This window comes from Mchenga conophoros, linkage group LG6 (genome assembly GCF_057382185.1).
Source record: "Mchenga conophoros isolate Kocher_MC1m ecotype Shallow Benthic linkage group LG6, M_conophoros_male_GT1.1, whole genome shotgun sequence".
Classification (NCBI taxonomy): Eukaryota; Metazoa; Chordata; class Actinopteri; order Cichliformes; family Cichlidae; genus Mchenga; species Mchenga conophoros.
Window position 1 is genome coordinate 5,082,905 of NC_140531.1, and position 26,506 is coordinate 5,109,410.

The 26,506-nt window shown below is 41.8% G+C and overlaps 1 protein-coding gene across 1 annotated transcript in view; it reads right to left on the bottom strand.

Moving 5' to 3' along the window:
- LOC146571934 (voltage-gated delayed rectifier potassium channel KCNH1-like) overlaps window positions 1-26,506 on the bottom strand; it is a 112,635-nt gene that overhangs the window by 34,808 nt on the left and 51,321 nt on the right. The window lies entirely within an intron of this gene.

A 26,506-nucleotide genomic window follows, 5' to 3' on the forward strand; every position in this document is an offset into this window, starting at 1 on the left:
TACCTTAAGAGTCAGTGTACGGAGAACTCCGATTACCACTGGGACTACTGTTATCTTCACCCTCTACATCAGAGGTCTCAAACTCAAATGAGCTGTGGGCCGCTGCTGCCACTGTCATTTCATTTGAGGGCCACTTTAGTGTTCAAGTTGTACACAAAAAACAAATAAACAAACAAACAAACAAGAAAACACCCAGGGGGGTTATGGCGTCCACCTGAACGGCAGCAAGACTTCGAGCTCCGACGTTAACATCCTTTAAGTACGCCTAAACAGCGGTTAAAAGTCAACCTTTTAGTGGCTTCCTCTCCGACCTAAGCTTCTGCTCTGATCTAAACAGCTAGGATGCCGACTAAACATAGGTTTAAATCTAAAACAGCCGGAAAGGATGGATCAGACGACGATGCTAGCAACGAACTTGAAACCGAGAAGATGGAAGGAGCTTGTGCTAGCGCCCAACAGACTGAGACGAGTGTTTTGGCCGCAATTCCGTCGCTGAAAATACACTTCACTGCTCAACTGCAAGAAGTTATAACATCAAACCAAGAAATAAAAGACGCAATTGGAGTGTTTTCAGAGAGGCTTACCTCAGCAGAAACTCGCATTAGCAAAGTTGAAGACGACGTCTCTTCCCTCACAAGTAAAGAGGCTTCCCTTCAAAAGAAACTTCAGGAACTCCTGCTAAAAGTGGACGACCTCGAAAATAGAAGCCGGAGATCCAATCCGAGACTCGTCGGATTACCCGAGAATACTGAACAAGGAGAAATCACAATATTTTCCCGTCCCAAAATGTCAAGTAGCCAGGTTTGTACCTGGCTACTTGACGTTTTGAGACAAGGCTGAAATACCCCAAATGGCCCACCCCGTGTGATCATCATGAAGTTCTTGAATTATCAAGACAAGTTGAGGGTGATGAGAGCGGCACGTCTGAAGGGAAAAATAAAACAACAACTCCGTGAAATGCACATAAATTTCGGACTGATCTTTCCAGCAAAAATGAGGATTTTCCACCACGGCAACAGGCTCCTCTTCCACACACCAGTGGAGGTGGAAGATTTCATACGAAGAGTCCGGCAACAAAACGAGGGATAAATTCACGCCCACTCCAAAACACTATCATATCTAAAATGTGTAATTCTGATGAACAATTTCAGCTCGGACTTACAGTGGCTTTGGTTTACAGGTATGATATAGATGGCCTTAGATATGTTATGTTTAAATCTTTTCATTCATTTACATTATGTGGCCACTTCTTCAGTTAATACGGTTAATACAGATCCAAACGGGACAAAAACAAACAAACAAAAAAAACCCAAAAACGGTCGGATCTAAGTTTGAAGCTTCAAATCAATACTAGGACGCTTTATCAGCTCCTTTTCGTGGATCTGATGCATAACCAAGCTGCAATGACTTTGGGGAGGGAAGTTTTGAGATCTACACTGATGGGAGGTCTCTGGGTTGTTTTGTTTTTTTGTTTATAAGAGTTTGTCTTTAAAGTGCAGTGCTCTTGAAATAATAATTTGTGAGTTCCGACAGGGGAGACGAGATGTAGTCAGGTTCAGGTTACTAAGGGCACAAACTGTATGAGTAGTTATTCAAATATTGAACTAATTTCCTGGAATGTAAGAGGCCTTAGGAAATGTATTAAACTGAAAAGAGTAATGGATAGAATTAAACAATATCACCCAAAGATAGTCTTTATTCAAGAAACACACTTACTTGCGAGTGAAATTGCCCGGATAAGGAGGAAATGGCCAGGTCAGGTTTTCTCTAGCCACTTCTCAACACATGCTAGAGGAGTGCTCCGTGCTGAACCAAGACTTAATTTTAATTTATATGGCCCCAATATCGACAACTCCAGCTTTTATAACAATCTATTCCTCTCTATTGCAGCCCTCCACAGTGAGATAATTGTTGGGGGGGACTTTAATTGTACCCTAGAGCCTAAGCTTGATAGATCATCAGGTTTAGACTCTTCCCATCCAAAATCTAGACAAGCCATACAACACTTTATGTCTGAATTGAACCTTAAAGATATATGGAAATTAAAAAATCCAACAGGGAGAGAATACTCCTGTTATTCAGCCAGTCATAATAGCCGCAGTCGCATAGATTATTTTCTTATTTCAAACTCTCTTATCCCCAGAATTAACAGCTGTTCATATAAAAGTGTGCTTATATCTGACCACTCATTAACCACGCTTAACTTTTCAGTTACAATAGCTTTTAGACGTAATCCTGTTTAGCGTTTAAAACCACACTGGGTGCATAATAAAAATTCTTGGAATATGTAGGCAAAAATATTGATGACTATTTTTACTTTAATAAATCCGAAACTACAGCCTCAGTAAGATGGGAAGCCTTTAAGGTTTTTATACGTGGGCAGATGATAAGCTACACCAAAAACAAAGCAAATAAAAATTATACTGAGATGTTGGACCTCGAAGGTCAAATAAAAGAAGTGGAACTCGAGATAAACCTAAATGACTCTAAAGAAAAACAACAAAAACTTTTAAGATTAAGAGTAAAATATGATAAATTAACTACTGAGAAAGCCTCAGCAGGACTATTTAGACTGAGACAGACCTACTATGACCAGGGGGAGAAGGCAGGAAAACTTTTGGCATGGCGCATAAAAACGCTACTGAACGAACAAACAATAAATGAAATTAGAACTGCAGACGAAAACACCACAGATCCTCACAGAATAAATGAACTCTTTGAACTCTACTACTCACAACTATATACCTCAACAGGAGATGCGACTCAAGAGTCACTAGAATCCTTCTTTGACTCAATAAGCACCCCTTCACTCTCTGAAGAAGCTCGATGTGAATTAGACTCTCAGTTATCTATGTGTTACACCCCGGCCTAGGCAACCGGCGTGCAACACAGGAAAAATAAAAATAAGGGGAAAAGGCACCCAAGCTCACTGCTCTTAAGGAGGGCGAACCCATAAAAAAGACTAATACAGGCTTCCACAAAAAAAAAAAATCCCAAACGAAAGTATCGACAACTATTTTCATTAAAGCAAAATATGATATTTATTTACATCAAAACACCAAACTAATTACAACGGGGAGGAAGATCGCGACCATGACATACTGAAACACAGGGTTTAAATACCTAGAGGGAGCAATCAGGAAATGGACAACAAGAGGGAAACACAGCTGGGGCAACGCTTACACTGACGAGACAGGGACAAGTAAATTGAACACACTAAGATAACACAGACTTTCAAAGTAAAACAGGAAACACATAACAGTCACGCCAAAACAAAACGCCTAAAACAATACACTGCCAACCCCAAATCGTAACAATGAGTGAACTGTCGATTGCAATTGATAAATTAAAAATGGGAAAAACTCCCAGCCCAGATGGAATCCCACTAGACCTTTTCAAAATATTTAAAGACAAATTAGTACGCCCTCTGTACGACATGCTAACGGAAAGTTATGATTTAAAAGAGCTTCCCCCCTCCTTGCGTAATGCACTCATAACGGTATTCCCTAAGCCTGGGAAACCGCCTACAAAATGTGAATCTTATAGACCAATCTCATTAATAAACTCTGAAGCCAAGATAATAAGTAAAGTACTGGCAAACAGACTTGAACGATACCTTCATCTTCTCGCTGATACTGACCAGAATGGTTTTGTAAAAGGCCGGCAAGTGCAGCATGGTATTTGCAGAGTACTGAATGTACTTTACTCAAATTCAGAACATCCAGACATGGCTCTGCTCTCCTTGGACGCAGAAAAAGCTTTCGATAGGGTCGAACATTATTAGCCAAATTGAGGCAGTACCTTATAGAGATAGTTATCTCTATAAGGTACTGCCTCAATTTGGCTTTGGCAGTTACTTCATGACCTGGGTCAAAATATTATATAATAAACCTATAGCCTCAGTTAGAACTAACAACATCATATCTAGACCATTCTATCTAGGTAGAGGTACACGTCTGCCCCCTTTCGCCTCTTCTTTTCGTCCTAGCAATTGAACCATTGGTTATTGCGATAAGGAGCAATCAAAATATCTCTGGCATTAGAACAAATAATATTGAGTCCAAAATTGGATTATTCGCGGACGACATTATCTTAATGCTGTCCAAATTAAAGAGCTCAATTCCCCACCTAATCAAAACAATTAACTCCTTTGGCAATATTTCCGGTTATAAAATTAATAAATCCAAGTCGGCCATCCTCTTCTTTAAACATTCTGAAAGAATTAAACCACCTATTCAAACAATGTTTCAAGTTGCCAGAGACAGTCTTACCAATCTAGGTATAAAAATCACTTCAAAAATTAATGATTTGGTACATGCAAATTACTCTCCTACAATCAACTCTCTTGTTGACTTAATCAATAGATGGTCTATGCTGCCAATCTCTCTGATTGGACGCGGAAATATTCTCAAGATGAACGTTCTTCCAAAATTTCTATATCTCTTCCAAGTCATTCCTCTCAGCCCTCCAGATGACTTCTTCACAAAGGCAAAAACAATATTCATTAAATTCATTTGGAATAATAGACGAGCCAGACTGCGCCTTTCGCTACTATATCTCCCGTATGACAGGGGAGGTCTGTGTGTTCCAAACCTCAAACGGCACTACTGGGCTGCCCAGCTTTCTGCGGCCTCATGCTGGTTTTCAACGACAACCTTACCCTGGGTAACTTTAGAAAGGACAAGCACTACCCCCTTACCGCTCAGCACTTAACTGTACTCCGCAAAGTATAAAGATCTGATAAAAGATACATCAAACCTCTTTGTTAAAAATACCATCCGTGTCTGGTTCGACGCACTCAAGTTTAAAGATGAAACACCTGCACTATCCCAATTCTCACCTATCTGGGGCAATAGGGCCTTTAAATCCGGTTGGAAAGATTTGGGCTTTAAAATGTGGGCCGTCAGAGACCTGTGCAAAGTTGCAGACCTATTTGACAAGGACACCCTACTATGTTTTAATGGCTTGACACAGAAATTTGGTATTCCAACCAAACATTTTTTCAAATTTCTTCAAATCAGAAGCTTCATTTCAAAAACTCAAAAATCCCTAACATTGCCTACTCTAAACTCATTAGAGGACATAGCAATAAACCATCAGCTTAAGAAGGGTTTAATATCCCGTTTTTACAGCAACCTGGGTGCTGACCCATGCAAATTCTTAGGTTACTTAGACAACAACTGTATCTGTAAGCATGTGTGAGATCAACTGAAGCCTGGAATGTGATATTGTGTGGAGATTTAAAGTTGCTGGTAGATATTAACGGTGTCTCAGCTAAGGCAGAAGACAGCAGACACTGCACAGTGTCAACAAACTGTCTGGCTGTGGAAACTGAAGCAGTGCCTAGCTCCGGAGTCGCATGCGGCTCTTTATCTTTAGTCCTTTTAGTGGTGGTTTGGGAAAATACATTTTTTTAAGTAATTAGGTGAAGTGTATTTTATTTATGTTAGTTATTTTTTAACTTGTAGTTCTAAATTGGAAGATTATTGTGATATTGAAATATAAATATAAAATTATATTCTATTTTTTTTTTGATCGCTCAAAATAAGCGTCACACTTGCGGAAGCCGATATACCCTGCGAAACGCCGTGCATTTATCGAGACTTTCAACCCCAGGTAAGACAATTCTAGATCTTCGGATCCACATTATGTCAGCAGCTCCACCGTGAACTATGTTAAAAACAAACACGCTCACACCTCACAGATGACAGCTTACAGTCCTGCGTAAAGATGAAAGTGACTTCGTACAGCCCCGATTTGCAGAAGCTGTGCGCAGAGGTTCAGGAGCAGAAGTCCCATTGTAAACATATCACGGCAGACCCGACGATGTTTGCATGAACATGCTTTTCAGCATCTCTCTATTGACCACTTTTCACACACGGTTGCTGTACGCATACAGCCGGTGTTAAAGCGCACAGCCCGACACACACCAACACAACAGCAGAGAGAGCACAGACGTTAAGGCAGCGAGGCGCGATTGCAGGTGCCGCTCAGGTGCGTCCGCCTCCCCTGTAGTGGCGCTGCAGACCACGCCCCGCCACACACATTAACCAGGTAAAATACATATTTAGGCAGAATTTTGCAAATATCTATTTTTCATTTTTCAGCAGCTTAGTGCTTTTTTTCCCCAATTATTTTTTTAAAAGTCGGGTCAAGGCTCCAAAAACCCAAAGGCGATATGAGGGTGGCGGCTCACAACAGCTTTTGTTTGCTGGATCATTTTAGTTCAGCTGGGTGTCTTTCCTTTTGTTATATTTCTTTAAGAGTTCAAAATGTGTTATTACATAAATAAAATGTAATTTTCTCTGTAGCACTTCATGGATTTAAGCAACACACCTTAGTTGTTTACATAAAGCATAAAGGTAACACTGTATATATTGTTTTTTTTATCTTCATTTTAGATGTCAAAAAGTATTTGCAGCTCCCAGTGTTTTCTTTTGCGTGGAAACCAGGTCCAAATGGCGCTAAAGGTTGCTGACCCCTGGCCTAGCTGATTGGATTAGTTGCTGAAGTGTTTTGCCAAATAAAATGACTGGCTTTTAAGGAAATATTGATTATTGCAATTTAAACTGTATGAAACGGAGTAAAGCTGTGATTAGAGTGTGAGGGGAGAAAGGACCAACTGCCCTGAAGGTGAAAAAGAAGATGATTGAAAAAAAAAAAAGGGGGGGGGGGGGGGAGAGTAATTTAATGCAGTGTAAAATATTATTTTTGACAAAAAAAGAAGAAGAATCAGAGGGAGAGTGTTAACAGTGTTAACAGGATGAAAAATTTTATTTTTTAAAAGTCTCAGTGTGTCAGTAGCAGGTAAACCTGGACCTGGATCAACCCACCTACCCACATCAGTAACATAATTAGAACTACACTCAGGCTCAGTTTTTGGCTAAACATTTCACAGCTTCAGCTTGTATGAACAATCATGGATAAAGAGATGCCCTCCAAATCACAAGCTGGCAAGTCGATCTGCAATATCACTGTGTGTGAAAGGACTCAAGATTTGCCACACAAGGAGTAAAGGTTCAGAGGAAGAGACTGAAAAATAACACAAGGCTGAAGAAAAACTGCCCATGGGACAGTTGAGAATGTACATGTCACAACTATGAACTGCTGCAGGATGTGGTAGAGGCAGACAGCAGTGGTGAGAAGGAGGAAGTAGATAACAACGAGGGAGAAAAGAACATGGAGGAATAGCCTGAGCAGAGATAACACAGTAGGTAGACTGGTCAGGGGTTCAAAGGCAACGAACGGCTACTCTGATGTATCCTTGAGCAAGGAAGGTACCGTCTCTACACACTGCTTCCCGGGTGCTGGATCAGTAGCTGCCCACTGCTTCACTGAGTGAATGGGTTAAATGCAGAGGACAAAATATCTCAGGACTATATGGGGTTGAGAAATAATGAAGGCTGTTTTTAATGTGGGAACACATAAAACCTGGATGATTAAGCATTAAATTCAAAGTGTTTATTGTCATGTGTATAAAGAAAAGCATGTCTCTGTGCAACGAAATGCTTTCTCTGTTGTCCACACACAGATGTCGGGTTAATATGTACAAACAGAACTAGAACAGATAAAATAGAAATACAGGGTGGGCCATTTATATGGATACACCCTAATAAAATGGGAATGGTTGGTGATGTTAAAGTCCTGTTTGTGGCACATTAGTATATGTGAGGGGGCAAACTCCTCAAGATGGATGGTGACCATGGTGGCCATTTAGAAGTCGGCCATCTTGGATACAACTTTTGTTTTTTCAATAGGAAGAGGGCCATGTGACACATCAAACTTATTGGTAATGTCACAAGAAAACCAATGGTGTGCTTGGTTTCAACGTAACTTTATTCTTTCATGAGTTATTTACAAGTTTCTGACCACTTATAAAATGTGTTCAATGTGCTGCCCATTGTGTTGGATTGTCAATGCAACCCTCTTCTCCCATTCTTCACACACTGATAGCAACACCGCAGGAGAAATGCCAGCACAGGCATCCAGTATCCCTAGCTTCAGGTGCTGCACATCTCGTATCTTCACACCATAGACAATTGCCTTCAGATGACCCCAAAGATAAAAGTCTAAGGGGGTCAGATCGGGAGACCTTGGAGGCCATTCAACTGGCCCACGACGACCAATCCACTTTCCAGGAAACTGTTCATCTAGGAATGCTCGGACCTGGCACCCATAATGTGGTGGTGCACCATCTTGCTGGAAGAACTCAGGGAACATGCCAGCTTCAGTGCATAAAGAGGGAAACACATCATCATGTAGCAATTTCAAATATCCAGTGGCCTTGAGGTTTCCATTGATGAAGAATGGACCAACTATCGTTGTACTCCATATACCACACCAAACCATCACTTTTGTTGTTCCAACAGTCTTGGAGGGATCCATCCAATGTGGGTTAGTGTCAGACCAATAGCGGTGTTTTGTTTGTTAACTTCACCATTTACATAAAAGTTTGCCTCATCACTGAACAAAATCTTCTGCGTGAACTGAGGGTCCTGTTCCAATTTGTGTTTTGCCCATTCTGCAAATTCTGTGCGCCGATCTGGGTCATCCTCATTGAGATGCTGCAGTAGCTGGAGTTTGTAAGGGTGCCATCTGTGAGTAGCCAATATCCGCCGAAGGGATGTTCAACTAATGTCATTCTCCAGTGACGTGCGGCGAGTGCTACACTGTGGGCTCTTGCTGAATGAAGCTAGGACAGCCACTGATGTTTCTTCATTAGTGACAGTTTTCTTGCGTCCACATTTTGGCAAATCCAACACTGAACCAGTTTCACGAAAGTTAGCAAGCAGTTTGCTAACTGTAGCATGGGAGATGGGTGGTCTCGTAGGGTGTCTTGCATTGAAATCTGCTGCAATGACCCGGTTACTGCGTTCACCAGATATCAACACAATTTCAATCTGCTCCTCACGTGTTAACCTCTTCGACATGTCAATGGCTGTGAACAAAGAGAAACTTGTAAATAACTCACGAAAGAATTTACATTGAAACCAAGCACACCATTGTTTTTCTTGATGTGTCACATGGCCCTCTTCCTATTGAAAAAACAAAAGTTGTATCCAAGATGGCCGACTTCTAAATGGCCACCCTGTAGTATAAATAAATAAATGGAGACAAAAATTGAAGTGTTAAATAGATTTGTGTGCAAAAGAGCTATGAGCTTAATATGCTGGTTTAATATTTAAGATGACCTGATGTGCGAAAAATTATTATTACTGTTAAAATAGGTCAGCTGTTCAAGAAACTAATTGCAGTGGGGAAGAAGGAGTTGTCCATCCACGAACTTCCCTATTGGAGGTGACAGTCATGGGTGTACAGTGTGTAGAGGATGGGACTGAGGACGCAACTCTGTGGAGTTGCCAGGAGTCGCCAGTGTTTGTAATAATGCTGGCTGAAGTCCTGTTGCTGATCCTGACAGACTGGGGGCCTGCCAGTCAAAAAGTCCTGTAGCCAGTCACATACCATGCAACAAGACAGTAGTATTGTAAGAGCTGTTAGCTGCTAATAAAAATAAAAGTAATAAAAGTATATTCAGCAAGTGAAACCATGCCAGTTGACCCCAGAACCTCCAGAATTGCATGATATCCCAGAGCACTTATGGGCAACCTGTCATGGTCCTGGGTCATGCGACCCAGTGTTTCTGAGTTTCATGTTGTTTTGTTATTTCATCTGTATTACAGTTTCTTTTCAGTTATCTAGTTATTCAGCCATGTTTAGTTTGCAGTTTAGTTCATGGTTTATCAGGTTCCCTGTGTGTCATGTCTACGTCTCCATGTTTCCTGTTTTACTTTGAAAGAGTCCAGTATGTTCTTTGTTCATTGTATTTAGTTTCCCTTCCCCTGCCCTGTCATTAGGTTCATGTGTGTCAGCAGTGTTCCCATGTGTTAAAGTTCCCATTGTTGTTTATTGTGTCTTATGTGTCATGTTTCTGGTCTGCCTGGTTAATGCTGTCATGCCTGTCTTGTCATGTTTTCCTGTTTATTTTGAAAGTCTAGTTTTCATGTCGTTGTGTTTTAGTTTACATTTCCTGTGCATCATTATGTTCACCCCAGTCAGCTGTTTCCTCATGTGTCTCCACTTCCCCCGATAACCTCATGAATGTATTTACTTCCTTTGTCTCTTACTGTTCATTGTTAGGATGTCTGCCAATTTCCCTCATGTCATCTAGTTACAGTCATAGTTCCTGTCACAGTCATAGTTTTACCTTTTGTTATCATGGTCAGTCATAGGTTCGTCATAGTTTATCATAGTTGTGCTTGGTGTTTCATAGTTTCATGTTTTCAGCCGAAATAAAGGCTCGCCTTCAGTTTGCAAACCAGCTCCTTGCCTCCAGTGTCTGCTTTTGGGTCCCCTCCAACAAACACACCGGCGCACCCCGCCATGACAGTACGTCCTGACCATGACAGACCCAGCAACAAATAGCAGAGAAGTAATCCAGGCAGTGGAGTTGTTATGTTGCCAGTGGAGGAGAGGGAGGAAGTTACTTCACTGGTTGCGGGTAAGCGTCAAGGCTTTTCCCTAGTTATAAGAAGCGCTACCCCCTCTGATCTTGAACTACCTCCGCAACATCCTCCAACCCCGTCCATGGCAGCATCAGTGGCCTGGTGCGCGGGCTGCATCACCACAGCCCCGTGGCTGCGCAGCCTCGCCACCGCCAGCTGTAAGCGTGCGAGTTGGCACGCTGAAGTTTGCCACAGCGCCACACCCTTCTGCGCCCGCTCCGCCCCTCAGCTCGCCGGTTTCTACTTTGCCGTCACAGGATGTTGAGGATGCTGTGGAGGTCATGGATTTCGACCTCGAAGAGCGGCAGCTCGTTGCATGCGCTCAACTAGAGGAGGAGCTCTGGTAGAAGCCATGGCTCACTCCTAACTATGAAGAGATTTTCCTGGGAACTCGCCTGGCTCTCGGGGGTCCCCTGAGCTGCCGGGAACCTACCGCTCCGTCAGCACCCAGCTCCCCAGCCTCTGCAACACCGCCTGGCGCCCATGAGGCACTGATGTCTGGGTCATCCGAAACTACCATCAAAAAGAAACGGCGTTCGCGTCGCTGTCGCACTGCACAACGACCGGAGGTGAGTGAATGCAGTCTTTCATCACCAGCCTCCATTGAAACATTAGAAGTTGAACTAGATTCAGAATTACAGATTCAAGAGTCAAAGTTAAAAGAGACTCATAGTGTGAAGATGGCTGACTCTAGTACTGAGAATGGTGTGGTCTGTTCGTCTGGCTTCTATGAACAAGGAGTAAGACCCACATGGACTGTGAATCCCAGCACTGGAGAGTTTCAGCCTGTGTTCTTGTCACCGCCACCCAAACAGGTGTTTGACTGTCCAGCCTCTAAGCTGACCGGGGAATCCCCTGTTTTGTGTGTTTCTGTTTGTGAAAATAAAGACACTGTTTCAGAATTAGCCAGTGCTAACTTTAGGCTGAGTAATGCTCTTCTAACCAAGCCACAGCCAAGAGAATTTGTTTCAAAGATGATCATGGACAAACCTAGTAATCTTGTAGGGACCTCTGACACTACACTTAGATTGAAAGAGATTTCCACAGGCCATAATGTTAATTGTGTGGGGAGTGGGGTGGAAGTGTTTTCTTCTGTGTCATTTAATGTGCCTGGGGTTCCATCAAAGACTGAGTTATCTGTGGCTAATGCATCCCTTCCTGACTCTGCTCTGCTCACCAAGGAGCTACTTGAAGAAGGCCCCTATGCTTTCATAGCAAGTAAGGATATTTCAGAGGAGACAGGTCATGAAATGAAGTATGAAAAGACTGAGTGTGAGATGTGTGATCACGTTTTGCCTGCTTTTCCTATTTTCAATGAACTGAAAACTGAAAATGCTGATCATGAACTCACGTTGAAACTTGAAGACAACAATATGGATTCAAATCATGGTAACATGAACTGTGAAACGTCCCAACCTGACTTGTGTTTTCCTCAGAATCTTAAGCAGGGTGTTTTTGGACTGTTTACCTCCAGCACTGCCACCTCCAATCAGAAGACTGTGCTCCACGTTGCCGCCGTTGCCGTCCACACGGTCGGCCACCAGACCTGCTCTGTTATGGACTGTTGAGCCGTCGACCTCCAGGTCGGCCGCCGGAACCTGGTGTTTATGGACTTTTGTGGTATCGTCCTCCGGGTCAACCCCCTGAATGTCCACATCGTAAACTGTGTTCTTTGGACTTCTGGAGTCAGGGTTCTGTACCTTTTTTGTTTCTGTTTGGGATTCCAGGTTATTTGTTTTTTGTTTCTTGTGTTCTTGGTCTGTTTCAGACCAAGTAAGCATCAGTAAGCCATTAAAGCCAGAAGCAGTGAATAGAGACCCGCACTAGCAGACACAGACAGTTTCTACCCACAAGCGATCAGGCTTTTGAACTGTTGACATTCTGCACATACCATTACACACTCACTTCAACTACTGGACTCGACACATTGTCACTTAAACCACTTTAAGTCCTCACTTCACAGTTTTGCACAAACTACTTTAATACTTTCAATGCGAGAGATCATATGACCGTGCAGCATTTAAAAGCGTGGAAGTACTGACCTTACTTTGAGTTTGATTCCATAATAAGTGACAAAAACATTAGCGTCCACTGTACACTGCGTGGGAAGAAAACATCTTTAAGTTAAAAGTTAAAAGATTAAAACTAATAAAACAAGTTTTAAAAAGAGACTTTTTCATTTGATTACATTTTATATGATGGATTATGCAGAAAAAGTAGAATTGGGCTGAAAGGTCTATCGCTTTATTACCTATTCAGGTTGTAAATCATGTTTTTAAAAAGTAACTAAGTAACTAATTACTTTTGAAAATAAGTAATCAGTAAAGTAACGGGATTACTTTTTTGTGGAAAGTAATCAGTAATTAGTTACTGATTACTTTTTTCAAATAACTTACCCAACATGTACCCAACACTGGGTACATGTGACTAAACAGAAGGTTTAGTAAACACGTCGCAACGATATTCCTGTGTGAGGCTCAGTCATTTCATTTTTGCAACACTTAAGAAAAGCAAAATAGCTTCATATTCATTACATGACATAATGAATTTACAGTCGCATCTCCCTTTAAACATCAAACAAACAACAACAACAAAACAATTTTATTAATGCAATAATTTTGAATACTGCAATGCATGCCTTAGCATAAGCATAGACAGAGAAGGGAGAGGAGACGGAGGAGGGAGAGGAAACAAAAGCAGGGCTGCAGGTCCGGTGTCATGCTTAGGAATCAACCACACAAGCCACCTCTTCCGAGCCTATATCTATTCAATGCCAGATCCCTTGTGCATAAAATGAATGACCTGAAATTGCAACTAGTGGGAAATTGCTATGTCCATGACTGCTCTGCCTTGTTCATCATCGAACCCTGGCTTAATCCGGAATACCCGATGCTAGCGTGCAGCTAGCAGGACGCACTTTGGTCTGCTGGGGCAGGACAAAGGACTCCGGTAAGAGCAGACCAGAGTGCGTCTGTATTTATTTGTATGAAAGCTGGTGCAACAATGGGACAATTATAGACATAAACTGATCCCCAAACCTCGTGTACATATCTAAAAGATGCCAGACTTTTTTTCTAACAAGAGAACTGACAGTAGCGATCATCACGGCTTTGTACATTCCACCCGACGCCAGTGTAAACATGGCGCTTGCCCATCCTGCTGAACACCACTAACAAACAACAGCAGGCCCTGATGGTGCCTGATAGTGTTCACATTGTTGCGGGTGATTTTAATAAGGTCGACAAGAAAACTGTACTCCCAAAATTCTATCAGCATGTCAAATGTCCCAACAGGGAGACAACACCCTAGATCATGCGTACTCCAACATTAAGCATGTATATAGAGCCATACAGTACTGGACTGGGACAAAAAAATCGGCCCAGGCATTTTGACTAGAGACTGGCCCACCAGGCATTATAGGAAGAACCAAAGAGGCCTTTGAATGAAAACAAACACTGTTGTGACAGTGATGTACACTGTCTTGTTGGTATATATGTATCAGTCTAATAAACTTAAACCTACACCATTCTCCCTATTCTGGTATTCGAAACAGTACTTAGCTGAAACCCGAAGACTGCTTGCTCGAGTTAACCTCCTGAACTATCTACAACACATAGTGGAAACCTGACATTAAGACAGAGAAGACTACAGGTGAGACATGATCGTTACTGAATATTAAAAATAATAAATGACAGATTTAGTGATATTTTCATTAACTATTTATTTACCACATCAATAAACCGCATGGCAGGCAAAATATTTTTTCTAACATGGCAACCGTTAAAAAGTGAAAGGAGACAGAAAGACAGGTGAGAAATAAATAGAAAGAAAAAAATCAAAATAAAACTTAATTGACTTTTTGATGGTATTTTACACACAGTACTAGGGATGGGTACCGGTATCCGGTGCCATTATGGCTCCGGTTCTGACATAAACGGTAGTAACCAGACCGAAAAGCGGCACAAATTTCGGTACTTTATTTCGGTGCTTTTTTTTCCTGAGCTGTGATACACTTTGGATTCTAGCCAATCATTTTACGTTTCCGAGGATAGTAGGCGTGCCCAGGTACGTACGTTCTTTTAGAGCAGAGCTACAGATTAAAAATGCCCAAAGCGAAGCGGTCAAAGTCTGGCTGTACTTCACAGCAAAAGATGCAAACTCAGCAGCAACAAGTGCTTTACGGTGATACTGTGCAAAGGAGGTAACACCTCGAATCTGATGAAACACCTGGCGACGTATAGCATTTTGTTAAAAGTGCTAAGTGCTCTTTTGTTTAAGCACCGGTTCGAGCACTGTTTAAGCACCGGCACCATTTCAAAAGTACCGGTTTGGTACTGGTATCGGATAAAACCTAAACGATACCCATCCCTACACAGTACTGGTACAGAATCTAGAAAATGTGGGAAATACTGGCATCATATACAGTACTTACTTCTGAGGAAATTATGATGGGACCCTGGAATATAAATTACTATGTACAATAATGGATTTCTCTACATTTTACATCAGATGAAAACATTGGTTGTAAGATTCGGATAATTATTCGCTAAAAGCTAGACATTTTAAATGAGAATAAGAAAGAAGGGTATTTTGTTTGTGCCCCCCTTTTCCTGTTAATGCTCTACCTGGCCCCCCTGACAAAACTTTGCTAGACCCGCCCCTGCACAGTTACCAGCTGTCAGCTACTTAGAAAAGGATCCTGGTGTTATTTGTCTCTCAGAAACAGTTCATAACTTCCCTTCAACTCATTCATGTCACCTCAAAGGTAAACCTGTTTCTCCATCACCTGTTCAGCTCTGATGATTCAGTAAGGACATCTCCTGGTTTCATCTTCATGTTTCCCTCTCACCACATATCCAAACCGACATCATGACCAGCGGCTTTTACAGCTGTGGCTCCAGCAAACATCAGCTGATACTAGAAAGTAATATTAAATAAATTCTAACGACAGCTGATCAAGCTTAAATGTGCTGCTGTTATTTAGCACAACATCGGGTTCCTCTTTCTGGTTCAAAATGGGTGATAAACAAACAAGAGAGACTGGACTTGTGACAGAAAAGCCGATCACCTGATTCTTGATCAGTTTCATGATTGAAGTAGCAACAGGAGAGGGAGGGGACAGAATGAGAGAAGAAGAAGCAGCTGTACAGCGTACAGGATAACTCCAGCTTTGTGTCTTGTTTTCATTCTAGCGTACGGGGCAAATCACGTTCCTTTTCAGCTCAATACGAAAGGCGTAATATTTTCTCTGAATACCGGGTTATTACGTTTTTTATGGGACGGTTGGCAACTCTACTAACTAACCTTATGAATAAAATAAAGTTCACTATCAGTAACATCATAGCACCCGCCCAGCTGTATAGAAACTCCGTCATTCTAGCTAGTACACAGTACGAGTTATTGTAACATACTGTAAAAAGTTAGCACAACAAAAATAAACTACACCTAAACTTGGTTTATATCTGACCCAGGTCACAACTTCTTACCTGAAGTTCAGTTCCCCTGATACCTTTTACCGCTGGCCGCCCCAGGTCTCTCCTTCTCCTGTCTCACCTTTCTCTCATCCACCTGCTGGCCTCCACCACTTGCTAATGTAACTGAATCTGTGGAAGCTCCGCCATGTCACCACCAAACAGTTGAGTTATTTTTTACACATCTGCCAGCATCTGGCCAATCCACCACCTTTCATTGTTTATACCGTTACGAAAAAAAACGAAACGAAATGAAAAATCTCCATCTGCCCACCGAGTCCAGCTATAGCTGCATATGTGTTTAGTAGTAATTTCTTTTTGTAGAGGGCTAGCAAAACAACCATTTTCAAGGGCATTGCCATATTGGAATCCCGACTTCTCTGACGAGGCTAACCAGAATGCCATTTACTCGAGTGTGACATCATTCCCAGGTCCGTGTTCTGATTTCCGAGGTAAGTCGAATGCAACACACGAAGTAACAAATAACAACCCTATCTAAATCCCAGTAACGATTAACACATTCTTGATTTTGGCATAATAACTAGTTACCGTGCTCGTTACCACAATAATAACGTAGTTACTGTAAAGCGTTACTTAATAACGCGTTATTCCCTACACTGATAACAGTGCACTTAAAGAAAACATGTAGAGTTTCATCTCTTAGGAGGGGGGTCTAAATTTTTTTATACATTGATGATTTAATAGTGTTCTCCTTTTAAGCCGGCCTGCAAGATTGAAACTAAAGTGTTGTAAAATACCTCACTGACAACAGTCACAAAGTACGCCTCTCCAAATTAAAATGGGCTTTGGATCACACATCAGATGGAATGTCCTTGTGGGTAAAAAGGATTGCAGCGATCCAACTCATTCCAAAATCACAAGGAATTTATTTTATTTTATAAATGAATTTCATTTATTTATTTTTTGACATGATGTCATGAGATGCTCCAATATCAGCAATGATACATGGGAGGGGACTGACTGGACATGACAGATTACAGCGGACTGATGACACCCAGACAAAACTTTTACTGATTTAAAACTACAGACTCCACCTAGTTTGAATTACCCTTTTGCTGTAGGAGCAGGGGGAATGACAGAGAACAGACGGTCAAAAGACATTGTAGGTTCACATGAGCTTGTGGGCCATTCAGACTCAACCCTTTAGCTCCCACATTATATTCTGTGTCACTGATTCCTGTAAAAAAAACATGTATTTACTAGCTGCATGTTGGTTATGGTATCACTTTGTATTTATTAAAAAATATCACAGTTAAAGGTCATTGCTTCTCCCATATGATTTTATAGGAGCCTTTTCTGGAATCTGGGCATTCAGAGCTGACCCATAGGACGTGCCACTGGCTAACTCTGAGGGTCTTTGTGGATGATTCAGCATCATGCAACCCAAAATATAAAGCAGGATAGCAGTGGTCACAGATCACCATAGCATGAGGGGATGCTCAGGTGGCAGAGCAGATCACCTACTAACCGAAAGGTTGGTGATTTGGTTTCCCTGTGTGCTCCAGGTTGCATGCATGAGTTTGTGAGCGAGGCAGGTTGTATAGAGAGCTGAGCTTATATTGACTCAAAGATTCTATTTTTCTGCCAGTTATAGGGTGGATCATGGGGCAGAGCCAGGAGTCAAACAGAATATGGAAATTAGACCACAGAATTAACATGAAAACCAAACTAACTTCATCTCTTAACACAGATTTACGGGCCAAGAGTCAAGATACCCAGGAGGAGAAGCCCTGATGTTGCCCAAAAGACAATTCATCTAACTTTTTTCCTTTACTCATTCTCCTTATGATGGCAAAAAAGGGATGGCACAACAAATACATGGTACAACTCTTGTATGCCCAGATAAGCCTTTTGATAACCTATAAATAGACTATTATAATTATAGTATGCAAATTTTACAGCTACTTTACTAACAAATTACTTGTGCACATTCTGTGTAGCAGCTACTTTAATATGGTGATGCCAATTCCTGACACCTTAGAAACCTGCCTCAAATCCCTCCCTTGTCCTCCTTACTCATTTCCCCAGTAAATATAACAACTACAGCTGTAAGTTCCTTTGTGAATTCTACTGAATTCTAAAACTCTAAAAAAAGAATTCTATGGTCTGTCTGTGAAGGTCCTCGGTCATCCAGGTCATTGTAGTCTAAGGAGCTTGGAAAGAAAAGTATCTGGACTTCTATAAGTTTCTTGAAGGCGTTTCACCTCTCACCTGAGAAGCTTCTTCAGTTCTAAGAGCAATTGGTACAGAGTCACAGATTTTTAAGCCCTGTTGGGAGTGTCCATAAGAGTGTTGTGGACCCCCTATTTATCCTCTGCTTAATCACAAGAGTCAAGGTAAACAATATATACGCGGAGTTTTTTCCTCAATAGTTTCGTCACATTTACTGTTTAAGGACAGCACTAGCAAGCACTCTCTGCTTATGACCAAAAAATAAAAAAACAAAACAAAAAACAGCCTGTTCGTGTTGGTGGAAAAATGTACAATGTCGACCAATCAAAAATGATATGGCAACATGACATTTGGTTGTTTAGGGAGAGGGGGAAGTTTTAGGAGTGACGGCGAGAGAGAGAGAGAGAGAGAGAAAGACAGACAGACAGCAGAAAAAGAGAGCGAGCGAGTTTTGAAATGTGAGAGATTTGTGACGTTTAGCGTGTTTGGAGTGTGTAGTTAATGTGTAGTGTTGTGGATAGTTTTGTGTTGTGTGTCAGAACAATGAGGCGACTAGGGATGGGTACCGACATAAACGGTAGTAACCAGACCGAAAAGCAGCGCACATTTCGGTGCTTTATTTCGGTGCTTTTTTTTCCTGAGCTGTGATACACTTCTAGCCAATCATTTTACGTTTCCGAGGATAGTAGGCGGGTCCAGGTACGTACGTTCTTTTAGAGCAGAGCTACAGATTAAAAATGCCCAAGGCGAAGCGGTCAAAAGCCTGGCTGTACTTCACAGCAAAATATGCAAACTCAGCAGCCTGCAACAAGTGCTTTAAGCTGATACTGTGATACTGTCAAAGGAGGTAACACCTCAAATCCGATGAAACACCTGGCGACGCATAGCGTTTTTTTTAAAAGCCCAGAAATGCACCGTATTTGATAGCTTGCTGCGAGACCTCACACCGAGCGCATCTACTGCGGGTGTGGTGCCTGTTATCGGACCCAGAGTTAGCAACATCTCCAAAAACCCGAAGAGGAGAGTCCTGGCCCCTAGCCCTGCCAGTGTAGCAGAAATGATGACGGATGATGATGCAGCAGCAGCCGTTCTTCTCTGCGGGAGTAGCTTAATGTTGTTCGTGTGTAATTTACGTTGAATAGGCTAACCACGTTATTACATTAATGCATGTAAGGTGAACTAGCAAACATCATCATAGCTACATGCGGCTGTCTTCTTGTTTGATGGCAGATACTCCCTTCACCCTGGCCAAAAAGGCTAAAATGACCAAAGAAGAAGTGGAAAACAGTTAAACATGAGAGGTTTTTGGACAAAGTTTGTGTTTTTTCCATTGATTAAGCACTGCTTCCAGCCAAGAGTGATACCATATATGCCCCATAGCTGCAGAAAAGGCACACATTGTTATCTTTTTACAAAAAAACAACAACAGCTGAACATGAGAGGTTTTTGGACCAATTTTGTGTTCTCCATTCTTTAAGCACCGGTTCGAGCACCATTTAAGCACCGGCACCGTTTCAAAAATACCGGTTTGGCACCGGTATCGGATAAAACCTAAACGATACCCATCCCTAGAGGCGACTGCGGTCTCCAGGTAGAAACAGGAGTGATACACCTGCTGCTGTCAGACCTGCAGGTATCAGGCTGTGATGTTCTCCTTTATAGTGGACAGAAAATTTTTTTTTGGAGTGGCACAAATAATTTGTGTGGCATCTTATTGAATGCAGAACAGCTGATTGTTATGTAAATAGTTTGAAATGGTTATTTGAAAAAGGGTAAAAGGTAAATAGCTGCAAATAACTTTGTTGTTTGCAAAACTTGTGCATAGGATTTTAAAATTGACAATTTATAATTGCATTTAAAGTTATGAAATATGATTCATTAAACATGTTTGTGGTTGTTACAATAAAAATATAACTTTTTCTACTCGGATTTTATGTTTTTTGTCTGATTTTTAGATCAATTGTGTTAATAGAGTATGTCAAAATGAAAACATGACTGTAAATTCAGACCTGTGAGGTTGTGCTGAAAAGAATGATACCAAACAAGGCAAAGTAAATAGTTTTTAAAGGTAAAATGTAGAGGTAAAATCAAAAGTAGTTAAAAATGGCCAATTATACCCTGGACACCAGAGGGTTAAACATTATGCAATAGTTACTTTTCAAGTAATTAATTAATTAATTAATTTGAGAATATTGTAAATCAGTTACTAACTTTTTTAAAGAAGTAAAGGAAAGGAAAAACACCACATATATATTGTTTATCATGACTCTGGTTTTACGTGGCCTATCAACACAATTTAAAAACTGGTATATATCACCTTGTTGCTTTGACATCTTAAAGTGGTCATGTGATTGGCTTACCATGACTACTTTATTCCTCCTCAGTCAAACAGCAGCACTCATGCGGTTGTTTTGCCCCCTTATATTCAGGTGTTGTGCCAAAAAGCGATCGTTTGCCAGAAAGTGATTGCCGTCCACGGGAGTGCAAGCAGCTGTTTAAAACTATAGCGCCCAGATTACTTACATAGTAAGCTACTTCCGTGCAACTGATATAAGATGAGGTAAGCTGAACAAAGCTTCAGCCGTCTGTTTGTTGAAAAATAGTAATGCGACTGCACCACATTTTCTTGTTAGTAACTGTAATGGCGTTGTAACGATAGAAATAGTAATTAGTTAGATTACTCGTTACTGAAAAAAGTAACGCCGTTAGTAACACCGTTACTTGTAACACCATTATTCCCATCACTGCTGATCAGTAAGATAACCTGTGTTATAGAGTCTAAAAGCTGCTGGTAAGAATGACCTGCAATAGTACTTCTTCCAAGACTGTGGGTGTAAAAGTACACTGCTGAACGAGCTGCTCAGTGTGAGGTGTTGTCCATGATGGATCTTAGCTTAGACAACATCCTCTCCTCCCCAACCTGCTCAATGGACTTCAGCGGCCAGTCCAGGACAGAGCTGGCACTCTTGACCAATTTGTTGAGTTTCCCCCTGCCCCTCTCTGCCATTCCACCACTCCAGCAGACCGCAGCCTAAAAGATGGCAGACGCCACCACAGTGTCATAAAACGTCCTTAGGAGTGTTCTGTTCACCCCGAAGGATCTCAGCCACCGTTGCAGGTGGAGTCAACTTAGACCCTTTCTGTAGAGTGCATTTGTGTTCGTGGACCAGTCCAGTTTGTTATTGAGGTGAACCACCAGGTATTTATACTCCTCCACCGTTTCAATGCCGAAACCCTGGATGTTCACTGGTGTAATAGGGGTTGTCTTCTTGCTGAAGTCAATCTGTGGCATTGATGCAAAGTTGGTTCTGTTCACAGCAGCTGACGAAGTCATTGATGACCCCTCCTGTATTCCAGTTTGTTTCCCTTTGACACCTGACCCACAATGGCGGTGTCGTTTGAGAACTTCTGGAGATGGCAAGTGTCCGTGTTATAACTGAAATCTGCAGCGTGCAGGGTGAAGAGGAAAGGGGCGAGTACTGTTCCTTGTGGGGGCCCGGTGCTACAGACTACCACCTCAGACACACAGTCCTGCAGCCTCACATACTGGGGTCTAACCCACTGCAGCTTCCCCCTTAGCACTGAGGGTTGGATTGTGTTGAAGGCACGGGAGAAATGAAAAAACATGACTCTCACAGTGCACCTGGTGCTCTCCAGATGAGAGAAGGCCCAATGCAGCAGGTAGATGATGTTCGGCTGGTAGGCAAACTGCAGCGGGTCTAGGTCTCTCCCGACTAATGGGCGAAGATGGTGTAGTATGATCCTCTCCGTGGTCTTCATCAGGTGTGAAGTCAGTGCAAAGGGTCTGAAGTGGTTCGGCTCCTTGGGGTGCGTTGTCTTTGGGACCGGCACCACGCAGGAGGTCTTCCACAGAATGGGGACCCTCTCCAGACAGAGACTGAGGTTAAAGATGTATGTGATAGCCTCATAAAGTTGATCTGCACAGTCCCTCAATAGTCTGGAGCTGATTCCATCTGGACCCGTGGCCTACCTGGTTTTCATCTTCCTCAGCTGACTCTCTGTTCATTCCCTCTGTGTTTCCAGATCTGAAAGCCCTCCAAAAATTGTGGCATAGGCACACTTTTTTCAGGTCATCTCTGAATAAGCCTATGATTCAGAAGTTCATTCATGAGGATGATTGCAATTGGGTTGCTGGTAAGACCTGTTTACAGTGTAGGAGGTGCTCCAGTCATCCACAGGATTTTCTCCCTTTCTCCCAGAGTTGCTGTCCAGCAGAAAGCTGTGGGGTTGCTGGACCTGATTAAAGAAAGCTGGGAGGAAGGTACAAGCCTGGCTAAGAATACGATTCAATACATGCTGGACCTGAGAGCAAAGCTGCACACATTGGGGAGGTTATGACCTTTAGTGGTCACGTGGCAAATGGGTGAGGTAGACTATGAGGTGGTGCGGTGAAACAGAGGTGGAGCCACACAGGTATATCACCTCAATCTCCTAGAAACATGGAGAGATGCTGAGAGGCTTCTCTGATGAGTCTGAAGGAGAGAGATTAGTTGGGGCCAGAGGTGCCAAATTCGATCATTCCCATCTTCCTCCATTGTGATGACCATCTCACACAGGTCCAGAGAGCAGATGTTGCTACACTGCAACAGGAGTTTGTAGATGTGTTCCCCTCTGCCCAGCCATATGATTCCCATGGAGTGCCCCTTTGAAACACAGCCTGGTGTGACCCTGCGTTCACAACCTTACAGGTTACCTGAGCACAAGAGACAAATGGTTCAAAAGGAGTTGGCTGAAATGCTAAAGCTGGGAGTAATAGAAGAGTCACACAGCACGTGGTGTAGCCCCATTGTTTTTGGAGTAAAGAAAGATGGGGCTATATGGTTCTGTGTTGAATATCTCAAGGTGAATGAGATCTCAGAGTTTGATGCCACGGGTCGACGAGCTCCTGGACTGGTTAGGCACTGCTCACTTTTTGTTACAATGCTTCTTCGGTTTGGCTTGTGTCAGATCCCCAGCGCCTCATGGACCGCATGCTGTGTCCACAAGCTACATATACTGCTTCTACCTAGATGATGTTGTCATCCACAGTGAGACCTGGGTGGAGCATGTGCAGTGGGTGGCAGGGGAGACTGGCTTTCGCAGCCGGTGAGCATCTTCTAATCATGCCTTCCCTATTTCAGTAGTGGCCATGCTGGAAAGGAAAAAGGAGTTGTGATAGTGTATTACACAGACAGATTTTCTCATCAGTCCAAAGAATATTTTCCCAAAAGACTAATCAAGATGTTTTTTGGGCAAATGTGAAATGAAACTTTGTGCTCTTTTTGGTCAGCAGTACATCACAAGGTTTGGACAGCTGATGTGTGACCTTTTTCTATATTCTAGTGGTAGATGAATAGTAATAATAGTGGTAGATGAACATTTGACTCTAAAATGTATGTTTCAGGGTTCCTGGGTTGTTGATCCAGTGTTTTCAGTTTGTTTATGTTCACTGTTTATAGTCCATGTGTTTCCTGTCTTAGTGTGGTAACCTTCTGACTATGTGCATTATGTCTAGTTCCACGTCCTGTTGTGATTAGTTACATTAAGTTCAGCTGTGTACTCAACACTCTCTTATCACCATCATCATTAGCCTGTGTATTTAAGTCCTCAGTTTCCCTCAGTTCCTTGTCTTGTCATTGTAGTTGTCAATTCCGCATGTGTATTTCAGTTCAGTTTGTCCCTGCTTCGTCTCCGCTGCCAGACGTTTCCGCACCTGCTAGTCCTGCTTCATCTCCACCACCCACAGCTCCCATGCCATCGCCTGTAGCTCCTCCACCCGCGACTCCCACATCGTCACCTGCAGCTCCTCTACCCGCAGCTCCCACGCCATCGCCTGCAGGATCCACCTCGTCTGGTCCTGCATGCCAGCCACCTGCCAAGCTGCCCAACAGCCTCCATTCACAGCTTGCCCTGTGTCACTGCCATTTTCTATGCGGGCCGTCCTCTGGATTGGCTCTAGCGCTGCTGTTGGCCATGGGGCTGCCCGACTGAACTGATTCATCTCAGCTGCTGGCCATGGGGCTGCCCACCTGAACTGATTCAACTCAGCCGCTGGCCACGTGGCAACCCACCAGAACTAATCAATTTTAGACAGCCTTCGTTCTCATCATGCAGAAAGTAACAAATAATCTGCCAAGTGTGTGTGTCTAACTAGAAGCAATAGCGTTTGAAAGACACCATTGATCTGTTATTTATATTTGGTCCACATAGTGTGGAGGGTTAATAGCACTACTATGAGAGCGTACAATGGACAATAAATCATTTTTGTTTCAACAAATGGGCTATAAGAAATGTACAAATTAGTTACTCGGCAATGGGGAAGGTGTAATATAATTAGCTCACAAATTAGCCTATAATTAGCTCATTTGCCTAATTATAGGCCAACTTCCAACCTTCCTTTTATCTAAAAAATTGTGAAAGAGTAGTGGTAAAACAGCTAACTTATCATCTGAAGAGGAATGGAGTTTTTTCCTATCTGTGCTAGGATCAATTCTGTTCAATATCAATAAAAGGCATAGCATACATTTTCACTCCGATGCAGGTACCCAGCTTTATCTAGCCACAAACCAGATGATACACATCAATTAGTTAAACTATAGGACTGCCTTAAGACACAAAGGCCTGGATGATCTCTAATGCTTCTAAATTCATATAAAACTAAAACTCCTAAATATCTTTGAATTTTTGAACAGGATATGACCTGCAATTTGCATATTAAATTAACATGTAGGATTCCTTTCTTTCATATACACAATGTTTCTAAATTAGAAACATCTTTTCTCAGGGTGATCCTGAAAAACGAGGTCAGGCAAGGTTAGACTTCTTGACTACTGGAATTCATTATTATCAGCAGAGGCGGAGCCAGACATTTGAAACACCCGGGGCTTAGCCCTAAAGGGTAGTATGCATGTGGTATTTTTATTTTTTATTTTTTTTTATTTTTTTTTGGGGGGGGGGGGGGGGGGTTAGAAATGACTGAAAGATTAATAGGCTCTGTTTTGAGTTTTGTTCAAAAAAGAATGACTTCATATAGGGAAAAATATATATCACATGTGCAGGACATCTTAAACTAGTTTTTTAATTAAGCAGCAAGGCAGAACAAAGTCGGGGCTGTATCAAGACACAGGGACTAAACCCCAATTCAACCAGACCCAGAACTGATCCGGAATTAAAACAGGACTACAACAGTTCAAAATCAGGACTACTGAGGACTTAACCAAGACAGAACCAGAATCAGAACTAGATGATAGTAGCACTAAAAATCATCATAGACCTGCACTACACTTATTTTTTAATTCCACCAAAGTACAATATTTAGATTGAGAAAAGTTTATATAATTATTTATCCTTGTTGTGCGAACAAGCCTGCATAACTTAATAAATATAGAATTTGAAAAATAGCAAACCTAAAAAGAAACACTAGGTACGAGATACATGAGGACCTATGATACGGTGATACTTTTGGCAAATGACCATTTGACTAACATGTGTCTCTCACCTGCTCTTGTTCATCTCTGTTCTGTCCTCATTCTCCATCTCCCTCTCTGTTCCTCTCTCTCCCTCTTTGTGCTGACAATCATCAAATATACAGTTGAAACCACATATTTATGTACTGTTCAGATCAAAACACAAACACTTTTTAATTGTAACATCAAATCGGACTAAATGTTTATTTTTTTAGATTGATAAATATAAAAAACATATTTGTTAACTTTAAGAGTAAAGAGAGAAACTATCTGTATTTCTTAATTGCAAATGGCACCAAATTGTATTCAAACTTGAGCCACACTTATGGAGCTCCACAGTTCTTTTCCTGGTGTTTTGGTTGACATCTCTTGATTTTCCCATTTCAAAAAAACAGGCTCTGTGTTTTGCCTTATATGCATCCACAGGTGTGCCACCAGTTTACTCACATGGACTCTACTAACCTATCAGAAGCTTCTTCAGCTCAGAATGGAATCGTCTGGAGTTTCTTACTAATTAACAATAAACTTAATGTATATGTACTCCTAAATTTGATCAAAGTGATAAAAAATAGACAGCTCTGTCTCTCTTTATTCTGACATTTAACTAATTCAAAAGATATTTCAATATTTATCTAAAACAAAAGTTTACTCTAAATTGATGTTGTACAGTAAAAATGTTTTATGTTTTCTCCCTAAAGTGTAAATATCTGGTTACAAATGTGAATATCCTGCTGTGTACTGAAATCCCTCTTGTTTTGCATAGAAATATACTGAACAACATACAAAGCATAATATATAAAATAACATTTACCTGAGTTTTTTCTTTGAAAGAAGCCTCTAATGTCCATTCTTATATTTCAGTACATAACTGAAA